Here is an 18,688-nt window from a genome sequence, read left to right as displayed (position 1 = left end):
CCATGCATCATTAGTGCTGCATAGACCACTGTCACATGACATACAAAAAAAAAGTATCCGTAATCTTAAAAGAGTGGTATTGGGACAACCCTACTGATCACCACCTATTACTGTCACAAGGGATATTTACATTCCTTGTCACAGTAATAAAAAGTGATCATATATTTTTTGTTTTAAAGTGTCAATGTACAAAAATAAATAAATAAGAAAAAATAATAATTTTTTAAAGCGATACGTCCCTGCAAGCTCGTGCAGCAAAGAAACCACATGCGTAAGTCGCGCCTGCATATGTAAACGGTGTTCAAATCACACGTGAGGTATCACTGCGATCGTTAGAGTGAGAGCAATAATTCTAGAAAAAGACCTCCTATAACTCTAACCTGGTAAAGCGTCGCCTTCGGAGATCATTCCACGAGTGTGCGCAATTTCAAAGCATAACATATTAGGTATCTATTTATTAGGCTAACTTTTCTGCTTATTTTTTATTTTTTAATCCATGAAAGTGTCCCATAAAATTGCGTTTAAAAGACCACTGCGCAAATACCGTGTGACATAAAATATTGCAACGATCACCATTTTATTCTCTAGGGTATCTGCTATTTATTTATATATATATATATATATATATATATATATATATATATATATATATATATATATATATATATACCCGGATTCACAAAGCACTTGCGCCAACGTATCTCGTATCTGTGCGCCGTGCCCACAAAACTAAGATACGCCTGAAAATAGGCTTCATCCGACCGACGTAACTTGCCTACGCCGGCTTAGAGTGGGCACATTTTTACGCTGGACGTATTTGGCGCTCCTATTGATTTTCTATTCACATATGCAAATGAGGGAGATACGCCGATTCACGAACGTCCGTCCGTCCGACGCAGTGCACGTAAAGTCATACGTCCGGCGTAAAGTTATGCCCCATAAAGGAGGTGTAACTCAGCAGCATCCATGCAAAGGGCTGCACCAGGGAACACAAGCCGACGTATTTTACGTAGGACGTGAATATGACTAGGCGTAGGTTACGTTCACGCCGTAGGCAGTGATCCGACGTATCCTAGGCAGTTGTTTCCGACGTGATTGTGAGCATGTGCACTGAGATGCGTCCACGGGACAGCGCATGCGCAGTTGGCGATACGTATCTGTCTGGCGCTCGGCCCATCATTTGCATGGGGTCACGCCTCATTAGCATGGCTCACGCCCACTTCCACTTTCGCTGACTTGCGCCTTGGAAACCCAGCGCAGATTTTGAAGCACTGGCTTTGTGAATTCAGTGCTTGCCTCTCTGCGCTGCGTCGGCGTAGCGTAAAGGAGATACGCTACGGCGGCATGAATATGCGCCAGTGTCTGTGAATCCGGGCCATAATGTTTGGGGTTCTAAGTAATTTTCTATACAAAAATACAGATTTTAACTTGTAAGCAACAAATGTCAGAAATAGGCTTGAAATGAAAGGGTTATTGTGCCAATGGAGCAGCTTTTTTTTTCCCAATCGGGTCCCTTTAGCAGAAGTTGCTGAAGTTGATTTTTATTTTTTGATAAGACAATGTTAAAAAATTGCAGTATTTATCTTAGTGAATTGACCCCGGTGTGGGAGAGTTGAAGTTGCCTGTGTAGATCCAGTCAGCTAGCTTTTAGGTGTGTCTCCCTCTAGTGGTGTTCGATGATCTGTTCATACCAAAGCTAGCCATATCTGGATTGAAATGTGGCTGAGTGTGCAGGGATTGGCTAATTTATGCATGGATGGACACTGCGGCTATCGTCCTGTCAATCGGGAGCATGGGTGTCCCTAGAGAAGCTTCCCGGGGGGGGGGCACTCTATGCGGGGAGGAGCCAGGAGCGCCGCTGATGGACCCCAAAAGAAGAGGATCGGGGCCATTCGGTGCAAAACCCTTGCGCAGAGGAGGTAAGTATGACATGTTTTTGTTATTTATTTATTTTTAAACAAACCTTTAGTGTTCCCTTAAACTCAAAACGTAATATATTGCTGCTCACCAATCATTAGATGCAGTGGATGCATTTGTTTTCCTTTTTTTAGGCCCTTTTCACACATGCCTTCCGTTTGTTTCATCAGTTCAGTCAAATTTTTTTCAAAGAATATACGGATCAGTTGACACCAGTTTTTTTTTTTTACTATTTTATTGCTATCACATAGGGGACAGAGAGTCCCTTATGTTATAGCAGATATGTGACAGGCCCTCTTTGAGAAGGGGGGCGGTGTGTGCAAGGAGAGGGACAGGACAGGAAAAGAGCAGTATACAAAGTGAGGGGGCAGTCTGTACAGACAGGCTCCCTCCACTGCCAGCGCTGACTGTCATTGTAAGCTTTTTTTCTTTATTCTGGATCTGTGATTTTTTTTTGGGGGGGGGGGGCAATGTGTGCAAGGAGAGGGGAAAAAGAGATGTACATATAGTGAGGGGCAGTCTGTACAGACAGGTTCCCATGCTTGCGGATGCTGACGGTCATTGTTGGCCTTTTTTTCTTCTATACCTAATAGCGCAGAGAAGCAGCTGTCATTTGGTCCCGCCACTAAATGAATCAAAGGGGCGGGGGTCACTTAGTGACATCACCCGGTGATTCAGATGAAATCCTGAAACCACCTTAGGTAAAAAGTTGGGTGAGGACGCAGCACCAACCTGTCATCATGAATAATCATGTACTGTTATTTACACAAAGAGCCGCCAATTCCGATACCCTCCTTGCCGAGGATATGGCTGCAAGAAAAAAAAAACAGTTTCTTTGTCAAAAAGATTTAAGAAGCATGTGTAATGGTTCAAAAGGTAGCTTCTGTATAGATAACACCAAATTCAAATCCCATGGGCACACGGGAGACTTAGCCGGCGGATTCAAGTGCAGTGCTCTGTGAACAAAGGCCCAGACTAGGAAATGAGAGGCAAGTGGTTTTTGAGAAATACCGACAAGGCCGAGATTTGGCCCTTGGTAGCGCTCAAGGCAACTTCATATTTAACCACTTTACAACCGGAGGCCGTCTTTTAATGTCCTCGGCTTTGTGCGGTGATATCTGAATGATGCCTGCAGCTACAGGCATCATTCAGATATCACCGTCTTCAGCCGCTGATTCTGTGCACTGTAAGAACGATCAAAGCGGCATTTCCACCGCTTGATCGTTCTTATAGGCGGCGGGAGGGGACGTCCCCCCTCCGGCCGCCATCAGGGGCCCGGAGAGCGAATTGGCCGGCGCTGTCTGGGAAGCATAGAGATGACTGGTGACCAGATGGTCACCAGTCATCTCTATGACCGTCAGAGGCCCGGACGCAACATTATGATGTCACGCCCGGTACCCACAAGTAAACAATGCCGCAATTGCGGCTGTCGGCATGAGATCGGTGAATTTTTTTTCACCGATTTCATGCTTGTAAACCTGGAGGAGAGATGTGGGGTCTTATTGACCCCACATCTCTCCATAAAGAGGACCTGTCACAGTGATTCCTATTACAAGGGATATTTACATTCCTTGTAATAGGAATAAAAGTGATCAAAAAAAAAAAAATGTAAAAAAAGTGCAATTTTAAAGTGTGACATGCTAGGTATCTATTTACTCGGCGTAACATCATCTTTCACATTATACAAAAAATTGGGCTAACTTTACTGTTTTGTTATTTTTTAAATTCATGAAACTTTTTTTTTCCCTAAAAAAAAAAGGCGTTTGAAAAATGATTGCGCAAATACCGTGCAAGAAAAAAAAGTTGCAATGACCGCCATTTTATTCCCTAGGGTGTCTGCTAAAAAAATATATATAATGTTTGAGGGTTCTGATTAACTTTCTAGCAAAAAAAATGTGATTTTTACATGAAGGAGAGTGCCAAAGGAAGTGCCAAAATAGGCCGGTTGTCAAGTGGTTAAGCCCAACTGAGGAATGGCAAGGATTCTATTAATAACATACTTCCTAGGATGCCCCCTTCTGGGTTCACACCAGGAAACATATACCTTCCAGATTCTGTAGTAGATGAACCTGGAGGGGGCTTCCTAGCATTAACCAGAGTGGATAGGACTAGACCTGAGAGCCCACGTTTCCTCAGAATGTGGGTCTCAACAGCCAAACCATCAAAATTAGACTTTGTAAGGCGGGGTGGAATACTGGACCCTGCAATAGTAGGTCCGAGCGTAGTGGGAGAAATCAAGGTCTACCTACTGGCATCCTTACGATTTACGTACCAGGGTCTCCTAAGCTTAACCAGTGTCCAATCACCTGTGGTGACTACATAACCTATTAAGTAATTAAGGCTCTGTGTCCCGTGATGTATGATCAAGAAATAGGGCTTTCATCCGTTCAAAAAAATGTATGTTGACGGAAGCGGATGAAAATAGATGCTCATCCGTTTTTCATCCATCAACGGATAGAGGAAAAACAGACGAATGGTCCATATGTGTGAAAGGGGCCTTTTCTCCTCCGTTTTCACCTGGAGACCTTGCTAGTAACACACCTCCTGTATTAGGGCCGGTTCACACTGGTGCGCTTTGCGAGATCACATGTGATTCGCACCGCACTGCAAATCACATGCTATGTCCGTCCAATGTGATTTCAGCCATACAGATAGTAAACTCGCACAGGACCCTTTTTTTGGTCCACACCAGAATGGGATCGCTTGGGTGTTCTCATCTATGCGATCCCATTCATGTCCGAACTGACAGTTTGGAGTGCGATATGAGAGCTGAAATGGGGGTGTCATTAACAATGTATGACACTCCCCAGCAGTTCGCATATGGCAGTGTGAACTGCCGTGCGAGTCGGGTGCGATGCGGGAACCCGCAGTGGATTTGCAGGGTTCCCGCATCGCACTAGTATGAACACAGCCTTAGTGAGACACAATTCCGGAGGAATGAGCACAGGAGGCACTGCAGACAGCAGCATTGTCAATTTAGGGGGGAAGGGAGGGTTAAATGTATTAGCAGATTTAGATACACTAATAAATTGAAGCCAAACTCCAGCTCACACTTCATAATCACTTACAGCAAACAGTTTTTTTTCCCATTTTAGGATAAAGGTTTTGCATGAATAAATAAAAAAGATTATTTTTTTGTTCCAAAAACTCTTTATTGAAACTTTACAGATGTACAAAAGTTATCAAAGGGAGACATAAAATCAAAATTCATACAAAGGATCCAACAGAATCCACAGCTATGTCGAATATCTCTTAGGCCTCGTACACACGACCAAACATGTCTGCTGAAACTGGTCCGCTGACCAGTTTCAGCAGACATGTTCGGTCGTGTGTACGGCCGACCGGACAAATGTCCGGCGGATCGGACAGGTTTCCAGCGGACAAATGTTTCTTAGCATGCTAAGAAACATGTCCACTGGAAGCCTGTCCGTCGGACATGTTCGGTCGTCTGTACAGACTCACCGGACATGTCCGATCGGCCGCCATCCCTCGCATGCGTCAAAGTGATTTGACGCATTGCTTGAAGCATTGACCTTCCAGGGTCGCGCACATCGTCGCGTCATCGTCACGGCCACGTCACCACGCTGTCTGTCTGCGCGGATTTCGGTTTGATGGTGTGTACAACCATCAGACCGAAATCTCCGAGCGGACATGTCCGCTGAAAACGGTCCGGCGGACCGTTTTCAGCAGACAGTCCGCTCGTCTGTACGGGGCCTAAGCAGATGAAGTGGTGCACATATGGTAAATAGATAATAGCAGTAGAACACACAAATCAAGAGAAGGAGAATCACTCTGCCTCGGATGTAGGCTTCCCTCGCCAGGGAGGGAGGTGCACCACTGTTTGCTTCCCTTCCCAACAAGGCCAACAACATGGGGGTGAAGGGAATGTGCACCAACCAGTCTCTCCGCCTCCCAGCTCTCATTCCGCACTCCAAGATATCTATTATAGATTTTTGGAGTATAGCGGCTAGGTCACAACATGTATCATGCACCTCATCCCTGATGAAATATATATAGAGAGTAAATATGTAATGGGATTAGAACGGTGCCATAATAATAATAATAATTATTATGGCACCATTCTAATTCCATTACATAATCAGTCTCTATATATATCTATTATAGAGATAATCGGTCAGAACACCCACAGCCCAGATCCAGGACCCCATTTCAGGGCCAGTGTCTTTAGGGCGTACGGTTAGATCAGCATCATCTAAAAGTGTAACCAACAGGCCCAGGTCTGTGTAGATTTATAAATGTTCTCTTTTATCAGTTCTTAGAGGTGATGGCTGCATTTGTTTTACAGCTCTCTTCCAGCTTACAGGAACTAACCATTCAATACTGACAGGGGTGCTCACAATGACCAGCTTCTATTTATGTAAAACCTTAAGCCCCCCGTCACACCGAAGCTGACTGTGTAATTGCACAATTTCAAAGCCGCATGTCAGTACCACTTCAGGTGTGTCTTGGCTGACATCTGTGCAACTTCATGCACAGATGTCTATGCAAATCACACCTGAAATCACTAAAAATAGTACAGGAACTTTTTTTTCAAATCGTTGCGGCACCACAAAGTCGGCTTCGCATTGGTTTGAACAGTTTTGTTGCCGATAATAGGGTGCGACTTGTCATGCGATTTGGACCTGTCAAATCACATGGTGTGAACAGGGGCTTAGGCCACTTTCACATCAGTAATTTAGGACCTCTGTTTTTGCCTGGAAATCCGGACAGTAACACACCTCCTGTATTATACAGACACAACTGTGGATGAAGGAGCACAGAAGACAGCAGCACTGTCAGTATGGGGGAAGGTTAGTGTTAATTGTGCTAGCAGATTTAGATACACTAACAAACTGAAGCTATACTCCAGATAGCACGGTATAAACAGTTACAACTTTTTAATTTTTTTTCCTTTGGGATAGGGCTACATTTACACCAGTGATTTAGGCCGGAGCAAGATTCCTGCTGTGGCTCTAGATTAAGGTGACCAGATTTTTTTTTTATGAAATCCGGGGATATAGATATATATATATATATATATATATATATATATATATATATATATATATTTTTAGTAGTAATGGTGGCAATCAGCGACTCTGCCCGTCACCCCCCCCCGCCTCACAGCCTGTCAAGTCTTACTCTCCAGGCACAGCTACTACTGGGTCCCGGGGAGCAGAGGAAGATCACTCCACCAGGGAAGGCAAGGAGATAAGCAGGCAGGCGGCTGGCCGGGACTTGAGCCAAGGCAGAACATGCGAGCGGAGCTGAAGAAATATTCCCCAGTCAGCAATTACTTGCGGTGATCACTGCTAGACACACACAAAGGGAGAGATTTACTAAAACTGGTGCATTCAATCTGGTGCAGCCGGGTATGGTAGCCAATCAGCTTCTAACTTCAACTTGTTCAATTAAAGGGGTTGTAAAGGTAAAAAAAATTCTCTAAATAGCTTCCTTTACCTTAGTGCAGTCCTCCTTCACTTACCTCATCTTTCAATTTTGCTTTTAAATGTCCTTTTTTCTTCTGAGAAATCCTCACTTCCTGTTCTTCTGTCTGTAACTCCACACAGTAATGGGAGGCTTTCTCCCTGGTGTGGAGTGTCGTGCTCGCCCCCTCCCTTGGACTACAGGAGAGTCAGGACACTGTCTACGTTGCAGATAGAGAAAGGAGCTGTGTGTTAGTGGGCGTCCTGACTCTCCTGTAGTCCAAGGGAGGGGGCGAGCACGACACTCCACACCAGGGAGAAAGCCTTGCATTACTGTGTGTAGTTACATTCATGTCGGCTGCATCTATATATTAAAATGTGATTACATTACACATATTAGGCATCGCCGTGCATGCTGGAGTGAGAACAATATTTCAGAGCCTTCATTCATTATTAATTCTAAACTGAAGACGTGCAAAACTTTTTAAAGTGTCACTTATGGACAAGTTTGGGTACTAAAGTTTGTTGCCATCTAACGGTTGTGTGTACTTTTAAAGCGGGGGTTCACCCTAAAAAAAAAATCTAACATTACATTCAGCTCACTACCGACGACATTGACAGTATGCAGATATTTTCTTTTTTTTGCTGTACATACCTCGTATAGCTATTTTCTTAGCTGGCTTCCGGGTAGTGAATCCCACGGCAGTGGGCGTTCCTATGCAGCAGTTAGTGATTGATGTGATGACAAAAACTACCCACCCGTTGCATAAGGAGCGTCACGAGTTGCCGAACGTCGAGTCGGCGCTATAGGGCGCCTGCGCCGTACGCATGTAGCCATGCCTGGAATTATGCTTTTCGGGCCTGTTCTTACCAGTGAGACACAGTGCGGATGTGCCGATTCAGTCATTTACTTGTTTTAAAAAAAACTTTATTGAAAGATCATAAGCGATGCAACAGCCCAGGAAAGAAGGCGGGGTTGGCAGTACCCAATTTTGCCAGGTATTGCTTAGTGATCTTACGAGGTATTGTCTTCTTTGCTTATACTGTGGGAGGGGGGCTTCCTATCCCCTTACAGGGTCCATGTGGTCAGTCAGACGAGCGTGGGATTTGGCTGGAGGGGCTCTACTGCGGAGCGGTGTCTCCACATACTCCCCTCTGGCATAATCCTCAGCTGGCTCATTTTTTCTCATATTCGGATCCAGTCATTTGGACCAGATATGGGATAAAAACAGTAGGCGCAGTGGTCGGGAATGGGATGTTGTTGATATTCAATGAGCTTAAAAGTAGAGGCTCCCCAACTCACACTTATTCAATTTGGGTCTTCCAATCTGAAGGTGCAGGTTGGGGACCTAGAGTCAGGGCCGTCTTTACCGCAGGGCAAATGGGGCAGGTGCCCTGGGCCCTGTCACTGTTGGGGGCCCAAAGCAACCCCCTTAAAAAAAAAAAAAAAAAAAATTTTTTTTTTTTTTTTTTTTTTTTAGGGGTCCGGAGGCCCCCAGGGGCCCGGAGGACCCCAGGGCCCCAAATGGCAACCCCCCCTTTTTTTTATTTTTTTTTAAATAATAAAAAAAATTATATATTTTTATTAAAGGGACAATTTTTTAATATATTTTTATTTTATTTTTTATTAAAGGGCCAATTTTTTTTAGAGGTCTGGGGGTCCCCAGGGGCCCATAGTTCCCCAGGGCCCCGGATGAAAACCCCCTTTTTTTAATAAAAAAAAATCGTTTATATATATATATATATATATATATATATATATATATATGTTTATTATTATTATTATTATTATTATTATTATTATTATTATAGGACCCAGAGGTCCCCAGGGCCCCGGATGGCAACCCCCCTTTTTTTTATAAAAAATATTTTTTTTATATATTTTATTTCTTTATATATATATATATATATATATATATATATATATATATATATATATATATATATATATATATTTTTATTAAAGGGCTCAGAGGTCCCCATGTGGCAAACACCCTTTATCTTTTTTTATAAATGTTTATTTTTTTATTTTTGTTTATATATTTGTTTTATTTATTTTTAATTTAAGGGCCCAGAGGTCCCCAGGGCCCTGGATGGCAACCCCCCCTTTTTTTTTTATAAATGTTTCTTTATATATATTTTTTATTAAAGGGCCCAGAGGTCCCGGATGGCAACCCCCTTTTTTTTGTAATTTATTTTTTATTAAAAAAAAAATATTAAAGGGCCCAGAGGTCCCCAGGGCCCCAGATGGCAACCCCCTTTTTAAAATATATTTTATATATATATATATTTTATTTCTTTTTTTCTTTTTATTAAAGGGCCCAGAGGTCCCCAGATGGCTACACCCCTTTTTTATATATATTTTTCTTTATTTCTTTCTTTATTTCTTTTTTTGTAAAGGACCCCCGCTTCTAAATTTGCGGCAGCCCCCCCCCCCCCCCTGCTTCTCAATTTCAGGCGGCAGCACCCCCCATCCCGGTTCTCTGCTCCAGGGGGCCCATGCCTGAAGCTGTGTAAGTGGCCCCATAATTCCTGATGGCGGCCCTGCCTCCCGTTAAGCCCCTGTGCTGCCCACAAATCAGGCTGAAAATCATCAGCGGCACGCAGCCAGTGACAGTACTGCTTCCCTTCCCAGTGTTTTAAAATGTACAGCACCCCTGACTTCCCTTTAGACACGCACTTCTCCCTTCCTGCCACTGGGTGCTGCTTGTATATAAAAGTGAATTAGAATGTGATTTTATAACATCCCCAGTTTGCTCTTCCTGAGGCTGACTTCTTCATGTCCTGCTCCTCAAGGTATGTCACTGTTTGCTAATCTATATTGTAAATTGAAGTTTTCTGTAGAGTGTGCCCAAAGTCTTTATAATATTTGATGATTCACTGCAGGTCTGGTCAGTGTTTTAAAAAGTTCCTCTATTTTACACACATGGCATGGCATGGGGTCACAGCACCGTCTGTCCATTCTGCTTTAGCACCATGGGACCCCATGCCATGCCATGTGTAAAATAGAGGAACTCTTTAAATCACAGACCAGACCTGCAGTCCAGGCTGAGTTAAGCCTCAGAGTACATGACATTACTGTCTGTATTTAACTGCTTGATGGGCTTATTTTGGGCCTGGCTGGTTCACATGTATGTGTTTTGGCGGCCCACATTTGCGCAGGCACAGCAGCCCATTCGCCATGCCTGCGTTTCCTGCAAAGAAAAGCGCATGCCTCATGTAATAGGCTGCGCACACGGCACGCCTATGCCCATCAAGCACTGAAATACAGCACTGTCTGTCCATTCTGCTGTCTGCTGTGACTTATCTGCAGTTCCCGCACTGTCAAACTTGCTGCATTTTTAGATGTTTAGGTCACGCTTTTAAAAACACAGTGCGTTTGTGTGTGCAAGAACTGCAGGTAAGTAGCATGGTGCAAAAGCAGAATGGATTTCAAGGCAACTGTATTTTTAAAATGCTGAATGCACCTTTTTTCTGCAGGAAACAAAGGCATGGCAGCCCATTCAAATCAATGGGCTGCTGTACCTGCACAAATAAGGACCGCCAAAACATACATGTGAACCAGCCAGGCCCAAAATAAGCTGGAGGGGGGCCCAAAAAAAATGTTTGCCCTGGGCCCAAACCATATTAAAGACGGCCCTGCCTAGAGTCGCTGCTCAGAGCTAAGGATCTACTTAAAGCCCCATCTATTATTTATAAAGAATTATTTACAGATACTACCCGGGTTTTGGCCTCCTGTCATGCTGCATGGTTGTCGGATTTCCTGCAGCTGGACAATGATGATTAGGACGATGTATGGAGTGCCTCGTTTGCTAGATTGGTGTTGGCACGTGATCACTTGATACAGTTCAAGTTCTTTCATAGGATATACTACACTCCTGCTAAGCTAGCAAGGATTGTCTTTGTTCATCCTTCGAATTATTGAAGGTGCGATGCCCCATGGGCAGATTTTCTGCACATTTTTTGTCATTGCCCACACATCCAGTAATTCTGGGTAGAGGTGATGGACTGTGTTGGCTCGGTCACAACAATTGCTGTAAGACCATCTATAGATCTATCTGTTAGGCCTGGTAGATACGTTGGTACTCAAGTAGGCAATTCACAGTTTGCTCACCCTGCTACTGTATTACGCACACGCACAATTATTATTTTGTCCTGAAAAAGGTAGACGGCCCCCACCATAATGGCCTGGAAGGCATTGATAAATAAGGCTTTGCCGTTGTATGAAGTCACATATCTAAACAGAGGGGTACCTGATAAGTTTAAAAAGGTATGCAGTGGTTGGATAGAAAATAGCTCCAACAGCATCTGATTAATTGCCCCCTGGTTATGGGCCCCCCTTTTTTTTTGTGGCGAGATGCTGGGTCTATGTGGGTCTTATTGGGCGCTTAGATATTTCCTGGTATTGCAAGGAGGATATAGTGTTGGTTACTGTACTTGTGCTGCATGTACTATATATATATATATATATATATATATATAATTTTTATTGATTTTTTTATTATTCTTTCTTCATTATTTGCTCTGGGACGATTGCTGCTTTCATTTATCTGGGAGCTACATTATTACACTGGTGCTGGTAAATGGAAGTGCTGAATGTTTAATACGTTTTTTATGTTTGTAACTTTTATGTGAAAAACTAACAAAAAGTGATATATAATATATATAATATATATATATATATATATATATATATATATATATATATATATATATATATATATATATATATATATATATAATATAATTCTATTCACCACAGTGACATTGTGATTTGGTGTTTTGCATCTCAACCTGCTGCAATAAAAAAGGTATTGCATGCAGTACTTTTTCATTGCATACCACAGTATTGCTGTGGTGTTTACTGGCATCACAGGAAACCTTGCCTTGCCTATGCTTTGGGGCTGAGCTGGAAATAACTGCAAGCACAGTTACACTGTATCTGGCATAAACGGCCCTTAACCACTTAAGGACCTTGGCTATTTTTCAGATTTGGCATTTACAAGACTAAATTTTTTTTTTTGCTAGAAAATTACTTAAAACCCAGAAACATTATATTTATTTTTTTCTAACACACTAGAGAATAAAATGGTGGTCATTGCAATACTTTTTGTCACACCGTATTTGCGCAGCGGTCTTACAAGCGCACTTTTTTTGGAAAAATTTCACTTTTTTTTAATTAAAAAATAAGACAACAGTAAAGTTAGCCCAATTGTTTTATATATTGTGAAAGATAATGTTACGCCGAGTAAAATGATACCCAACATGTCACGCTTCAAAATTGCACCCGCTCGTGGAATGGCGTCAAACTTTTACCCTTAAAAATTCTCCATAGGCGACATTTAAAAAATTCTATAGGTTGCATGTTTTGAGCTACAGAGGAGGTCTAGGGCTAGAATTATTGCTCTTGCTCTAACGATCGCGGTGATACCTCACTTGTGTGGTTTGAACAACGTTTTCATATGCAGGCGCTACTCACGTATGCGTTCGCTTCTGCGCGCGAGCTCGTCGGGACAGGGCACTTAAAAAAAAAAAAAATGTTGTTTTCTTATTATTTTTACACTGAAAAAATAAATAAATAATGGATCACTTTTATTCCTATTACAAGGAATGTAAACATCCCTTGTAATAGAAAAAAGCATTACAGGTCCTCTTAAATATGAGATCTGGGGTAAAAAAGACCTCAGATCTTATATTTAGACTTAAATGCAAAAGAAAAACAAAAAAAAAAACATTTTGTTATTTGAAAAAATTACAACAAGAAAATATTGCTTTAAGAAGCATGGGCAGAAGTGACGTTTTGACGTCACTTCCGCCCTGCTATGCTATGGGGACGGGTGGGGGCCATCTTGCCCTCACTCGTATCCCAGCCGAGCAGGGGACAGGACCAGATCGCCTCTGCCGCTACCGACGGCTCCGGTAAGCGGCGGAGGGTGCGGGAGAGCGGCAGGAGGGGGGGCCCTCTCCCGCCGCCGATAACGGTGATCTTGCGGCGAATCCGCCATGGAGACCACCGTTATCATTTACAGGACCGCTCACACTAAAGATGGATATCTCGGTTGTGGCAGCAGCTGCTGCCGTTACCGAGATATCCATCTTTAAAAACAGGACGTATATAGTCGTGAACGGGTCCTTAAAGTGAAGTTCCGGCCACAATTTCACTGACTTCCTCCTGCTTCCTCCAGCACAGCACATTGCCACCATAACATTGCGCACCGCATCAGCCCCAGCCCACCGCATCGTCCCCGGCACAGCACCCCGCATCGGCCCCAGCCCACCACATCGTCCCCGTCTCGGCACCCCGCATCGGCCCCGGCACCCCGCATCAGCCCCAGTCCACCGCATCGTCCCCGGCACAGCACTCCGCATTGTCCCCGACACCCCGCATCGGCCCCAGCCCACTGCATCCCGCATCGGCCCCGGCACAGCACCCCACACTGCATCGTCCCCGGCACAGCACCCCGCATCGGCCCCGGCACCCCGCATCGGCCCCGGCACCCCGCATCGGCCCCGGCACAGCACCCCACATTGGCCCTGGCCCCCCGCATCGGCCCCGGCACAGCACCCCGCATCGGCCCCGGCACAGCACCCCGCATCGGCCCCGACCCCCGCATCGGCCCAGGAACCACAACCAGACCCAAATGTCAGGGTACACCAGTGCAGATTATCAGTGCATTGACAGCAGTACCATATCAGTGCCCACCAGTGCATTATCAGTGCCCATTAGTGCGGTGACACCAGTTCATTATCTGTGCAGTGGCACCAGTGCATTATATCAGTGCGGTGACAACATTATTAGTGCCCATCAGTGCGGTGACAACATTATTAGTGCCCATCAGTGCAGAGTGAGGAGCAGGGCTCGACAAATCCCGGTCGCCATGGCGACTATAAATAGTGTCCTGGCGACTTGGCTTGGAAGGTGGGCAAAAAAAAATATATTTTTTTCGTGAGCTGGCGCCATCTGGTGGTGAGCTGTTGGTATTACAAGTTATTACCACCAGATGTGAGCTGGCGCCATCTGGTGGTGGCCGTTGGTATTACAAGTTAAGCATTACAAGTTAAACAGCAATTCTAATGTCATTTTTCACTATTTTTCAATGCCATATTCTTCCCTCTAATTAGAACCCCCAAACATTATATATATTTTTTATCCTAACACCCTAGAGAATAAAATGGCGCCGTATTTGCGCAGCGGTCTTACAAGCGCACTTTTTTGGGAAAAAATTACACTTTTTTTAATTAAAAAATAAGACAACAGTAAAGATATCCCCATTTTTTTTTAATATTATGAAAGATAATGTTACGCCGAGTAAATTCATACCCAACATGTCACGCTTCAAAATTGCGTCCGCTCATGGAATGCCGACAAACTTTTACCCTTTAAAATCTTCATAGGCAACGTTTAAAAAAATCTACAGGTTGCATGTGTGACGGTAGTAGAGAATATCCCCGTCAAACATTCCCTTCTTCCCATAAGGAAAATCACCCAATATTCCACAAGTAGGAATCCCTGGAATCGCCCAATAATCCACACACTGGGCCAAAGCTTAATGCTGGAACAAGAGAGACTTTAATGGTACAACACCTAGCTTATATGTAGTTACAAAACTGTTACAATGACAATCTCCGCCCCCCCCCTCACACAGTGAGGGCTCCCATACAGATTATAGGCAGACACTTCGGAGCCGACCCTGTAGACACATTTCTTAAGGGTAAACACAGGTCTTCTTCACACACACAATAGATCAATTACCCTTTAAAATAGAGAGCTGGCTGGGGGTGGGACATTAACATTTCAGCAGTCTGTTACACAGAGGAATGAGTCACACATGAAAGCACCTTTTACCTCTAACACACACAGCCTTAAACTAGCAGGGAGAATTAAACTGAAGCATATAGGCAAAAAGTCCTTCACAGCATGTTTTGAGTTACAGAGGAGGGCTCTACCAATCGCGGTGATACCTCACATGTGTGTTTTGAACACCGTTTACATATGCGGGCGCTGCTCACGTATGTGTTCGCTTCTGCGCGCAAGCTCATCGGGACGGGGTGCGTTTTCTGGCGCCTAACTTTTTTAGCTGGCTCCTAGATTCCAAGCAAATGTGTCAACCCCTGGTGGGGAGAGTTACAGATGATCAGGATGACAGTTGGCATCTCGGGCTGATAGGTCTGTATGTGAGTACAGTGATCGTAGTACTGCTCCACCTCCCTGTACCAGAATTGTGATAGACAGTGCAGAGAGCACTGTTTCAATGTACAGGGAGGCGGGGCTGTACTACGATCGGTGTTCTCACATACAGATCTATCAGACCGAGATGATCTGTAACTCTCCACGCAATGGAGACAGATGGCGGGCAGGTGGTGGAGGCGGGAGGACGGGGGCGGTGCTAGAAGGGAGGAGTTGGAGATGGACAAGAGGAAGAGGACACCACCTCTATGGGTGGCACTGCCCTAACTCGAGATTTTCAACTGCGGCGATGGTTCAGCCCAGCCTCCTGGGATTGATGACACACATCTCCCAGGAGGCATAGCAGCGCTGGATGCGGCAGCGAGGCCATTCCGCTGCGGTGGGTGAAACTAACTCACAGGAATACTGTGAGTTTTTAAAATAAAACAAAAAAACATCCCAAATATATTTAAGGGGGCAGTGTTAAAAAGAATGCTTATAAGTTGAAAAATAGGGTGGAACTCTGCTTTAAGTGGTTAAGACAGACATATAAATATTAATGATTAATCCAAAATATAAACGGCACTTATGGGCTTAAAAGGTGAACACTCGATGATAAGCTTTATTTCAACGCAGCACAAGCTCATCTTTCTCAGGATGTGCCTCGTCAAAGGGCCAAAATAAACCTCATCACTCAGTGTTGACCTTAGAATCCCCCTGAGTGCTGCTTTATATGTTGGCTTATATGCATCTTCTGCTCTGCGTTAGATCTATCTATCCATCTAGCACTTTTTTGCCTACCATGCAATTACAGTATAAAAAAGAAAAAAAATAACTATTATTGGGGCTTCTTAACCACTTCAGCCCTGGAAGGTTTTACCCAATTCCTGGCCAGGCCTTTTTTTGCGATACGACAATTGCGCAGTCGTGCGTCGTTGTACCCAAATAAAATGTATGTCCTTTTTTTCCCCACAAACAGAGCTTTCTTTTGGCGGTATTTGATCACCACTGCTGTTTTTTTTTTTTTTGGCGCTATAAACAAAAAAAAGACAATTTTGAAAAATAAATATATATATATATTTTTTACTTTCTGTTATAATACATATCATCAATTTAGGCCAATATGTATTCTTTTACATACTTTTGGTAAACAAAAATCCAAATAAGCGTATATTGATTGGTCTGCGCAAAAGTTATATGCCTAGATTCAGGTACGTTGCCGCAACTTTGCGGCGGCGTAGCTTAAGGCATTTAAGCTACGCCGCCGTAAGTTAGCGAGGCAAGTACATGATTCACAATGTACTTGCCTGCTAAGTTACGGCGGCATAGCCTAAAGCGGGCGGCGTAAGGGCGCCTAATTCAAATCTGTGTAAGGGGGCGTGTTTTATGTTAATGGGGCTTGACCTTACGTTTTTTTTTTTACTGCGCATGCGCACGGGCCTATTGATTTCGACGTGGACGTAAACAACGTAAATCCCGATTCACGGACTACTTGCACAAAGGACGTAAAAATTTTGTCGCGGGAACGGCGGCCATACTTAACATTACTATTCCAACTAGGGCCCAGCTCTAACTTTAGGCGGCCTATCTCTAACGTAAACGGCGTAAAAGTACTGCGTCGGCTGGGCGTACATTCGTAAATCGGAGTTTCTACTAATTTACATATTCTACGCTATCTGAAATATTGCAACCTAAGATAGGACAGCACAAGCCGTCGTATCTTAGATATGTTTAAGTGTATCTCTGATTGAGAATACACTTAAACATAAGTCGGCGTAGATTCTGAGTTAGGTCGGCTTATCTACCGATTACTGAATCTACCTAATAGTGTCTACAAACTATGGGATATATTTATGGACTTTTTTTTTACTGGTAATGGCAGCGAACTGCCATTTTTAGAGGACTGCGACATTGTGGCAGACATATCTGACCCTACTTGACACTTTTTGGGGACCAGTGACATCAATACAGTGATCAGTGCTAAAAAAAATGCACTGATCAATGTATAAATGACACTGGCAGAGAAGGGGTTAACACCAGGGGCAATCAAGGGGTTAAATGTGTTACTTGATAGGTGCTTTCTAACTGTAGGGGAGAGTGGATTCACTGGAGGAAAAGAGATTGTGATTCAGCTTATCTGAAACATGGTCACTCTCTTTGTGTGCTTTATGCGCGACCGCCCGACCTGCCGATTGGCACCTGGTGTGTCCAATCACAGTGGGAGCAGCGCTCAGGCACCCCCTAAACCGCATGCACAAAATCACGTATAGGTATGTGATTTTGCGCACTCGGGCCACCCTGCCACAGTAAATATACGTGTGGCGGTCCAGGAGCGGTTAAGCATCTCTGAAAGGCAAATAAATCCAAATTTTGGGTTGTCACCAAAACTAGTGTCCCCAGTAGATGTCTCCTCAATTCCTGTTCTGGGGACAACACAAAATTGGGGGTTGTTTTTTCACTCTTTACTTTCAATAATGTAAACATGACAAACAGGAAGGGCAAATCTCCCTAACATGAACACAGACAGCAATAAAACCCTGAGATGTTCTAATCGCCACTCTATCCAAAACTGAAATATAAAAAGTTTAGTCTTCAGTTAGAAGACTAAACTTTTTATATTTCAGTTTTGGATAGAGTGGCGACATGGATATGCTTTGATCTAAACCATTCCATTGTAGCTCTGGCTGTATGTTTAGGGTCGTTGCAAAAGTCTGATGGAGCATACACAAGGTCGGAATTTCCATTCAAAAGCTCACATCGGACTTTTGCTGTCGGAATTTCCGATCGTATGTACGGGGCAGGTTTTCTTCTAAGATTGCCCTGTATTTGGCTTCATCCATCTTCCCATCAACTCTGACCAGCTTCCCTGTCCCTGCTGAAGAAAAGCATCCCCACAACATGATGCTGCCACCACCATGTTTCACGGTAGGGATGGTGTGTTCAGGGTGATGTGCAGTGTTTGTTTTCTGCCACACAGAGTTTTGCTTTTAGGCCAAAATACTCCATCATTTTGGTCTCATCTGACCAGAGTACCTTCTTGCGCGTTTGCTGTGTCCCACATATGGCTTCTCGCAAACGGGACTTGTTATGCCTTTCTTCTTGCCACTCTTCCATCTGTTGAGTGCACGACTAATAGTGTTCCTGTGGACAGATTCTCCCACCTGAGCTGTGGATCTCT

General features: G+C 43.9%; 1 protein-coding gene across 2 annotated transcripts in view; it reads right to left on the bottom strand.

Moving 5' to 3' along the window:
• The window catches only part of FAM227B (family with sequence similarity 227 member B), a 521,136-nt gene that overhangs the window by 501,304 nt on the left and 1,144 nt on the right, over nucleotides 1-18,688 (bottom strand). The window lies entirely within an intron of this gene.

The sequence above is a fragment of the Rana temporaria genome, chromosome 3 (genome assembly GCF_905171775.1).
Source record: "Rana temporaria chromosome 3, aRanTem1.1, whole genome shotgun sequence".
NCBI classification, from domain to species: Eukaryota; Metazoa; Chordata; class Amphibia; order Anura; family Ranidae; genus Rana; species Rana temporaria.
Note: the sequence above shows the minus strand (reverse complement) of the source record. Positions and strands in the feature narration are given on the sequence as shown.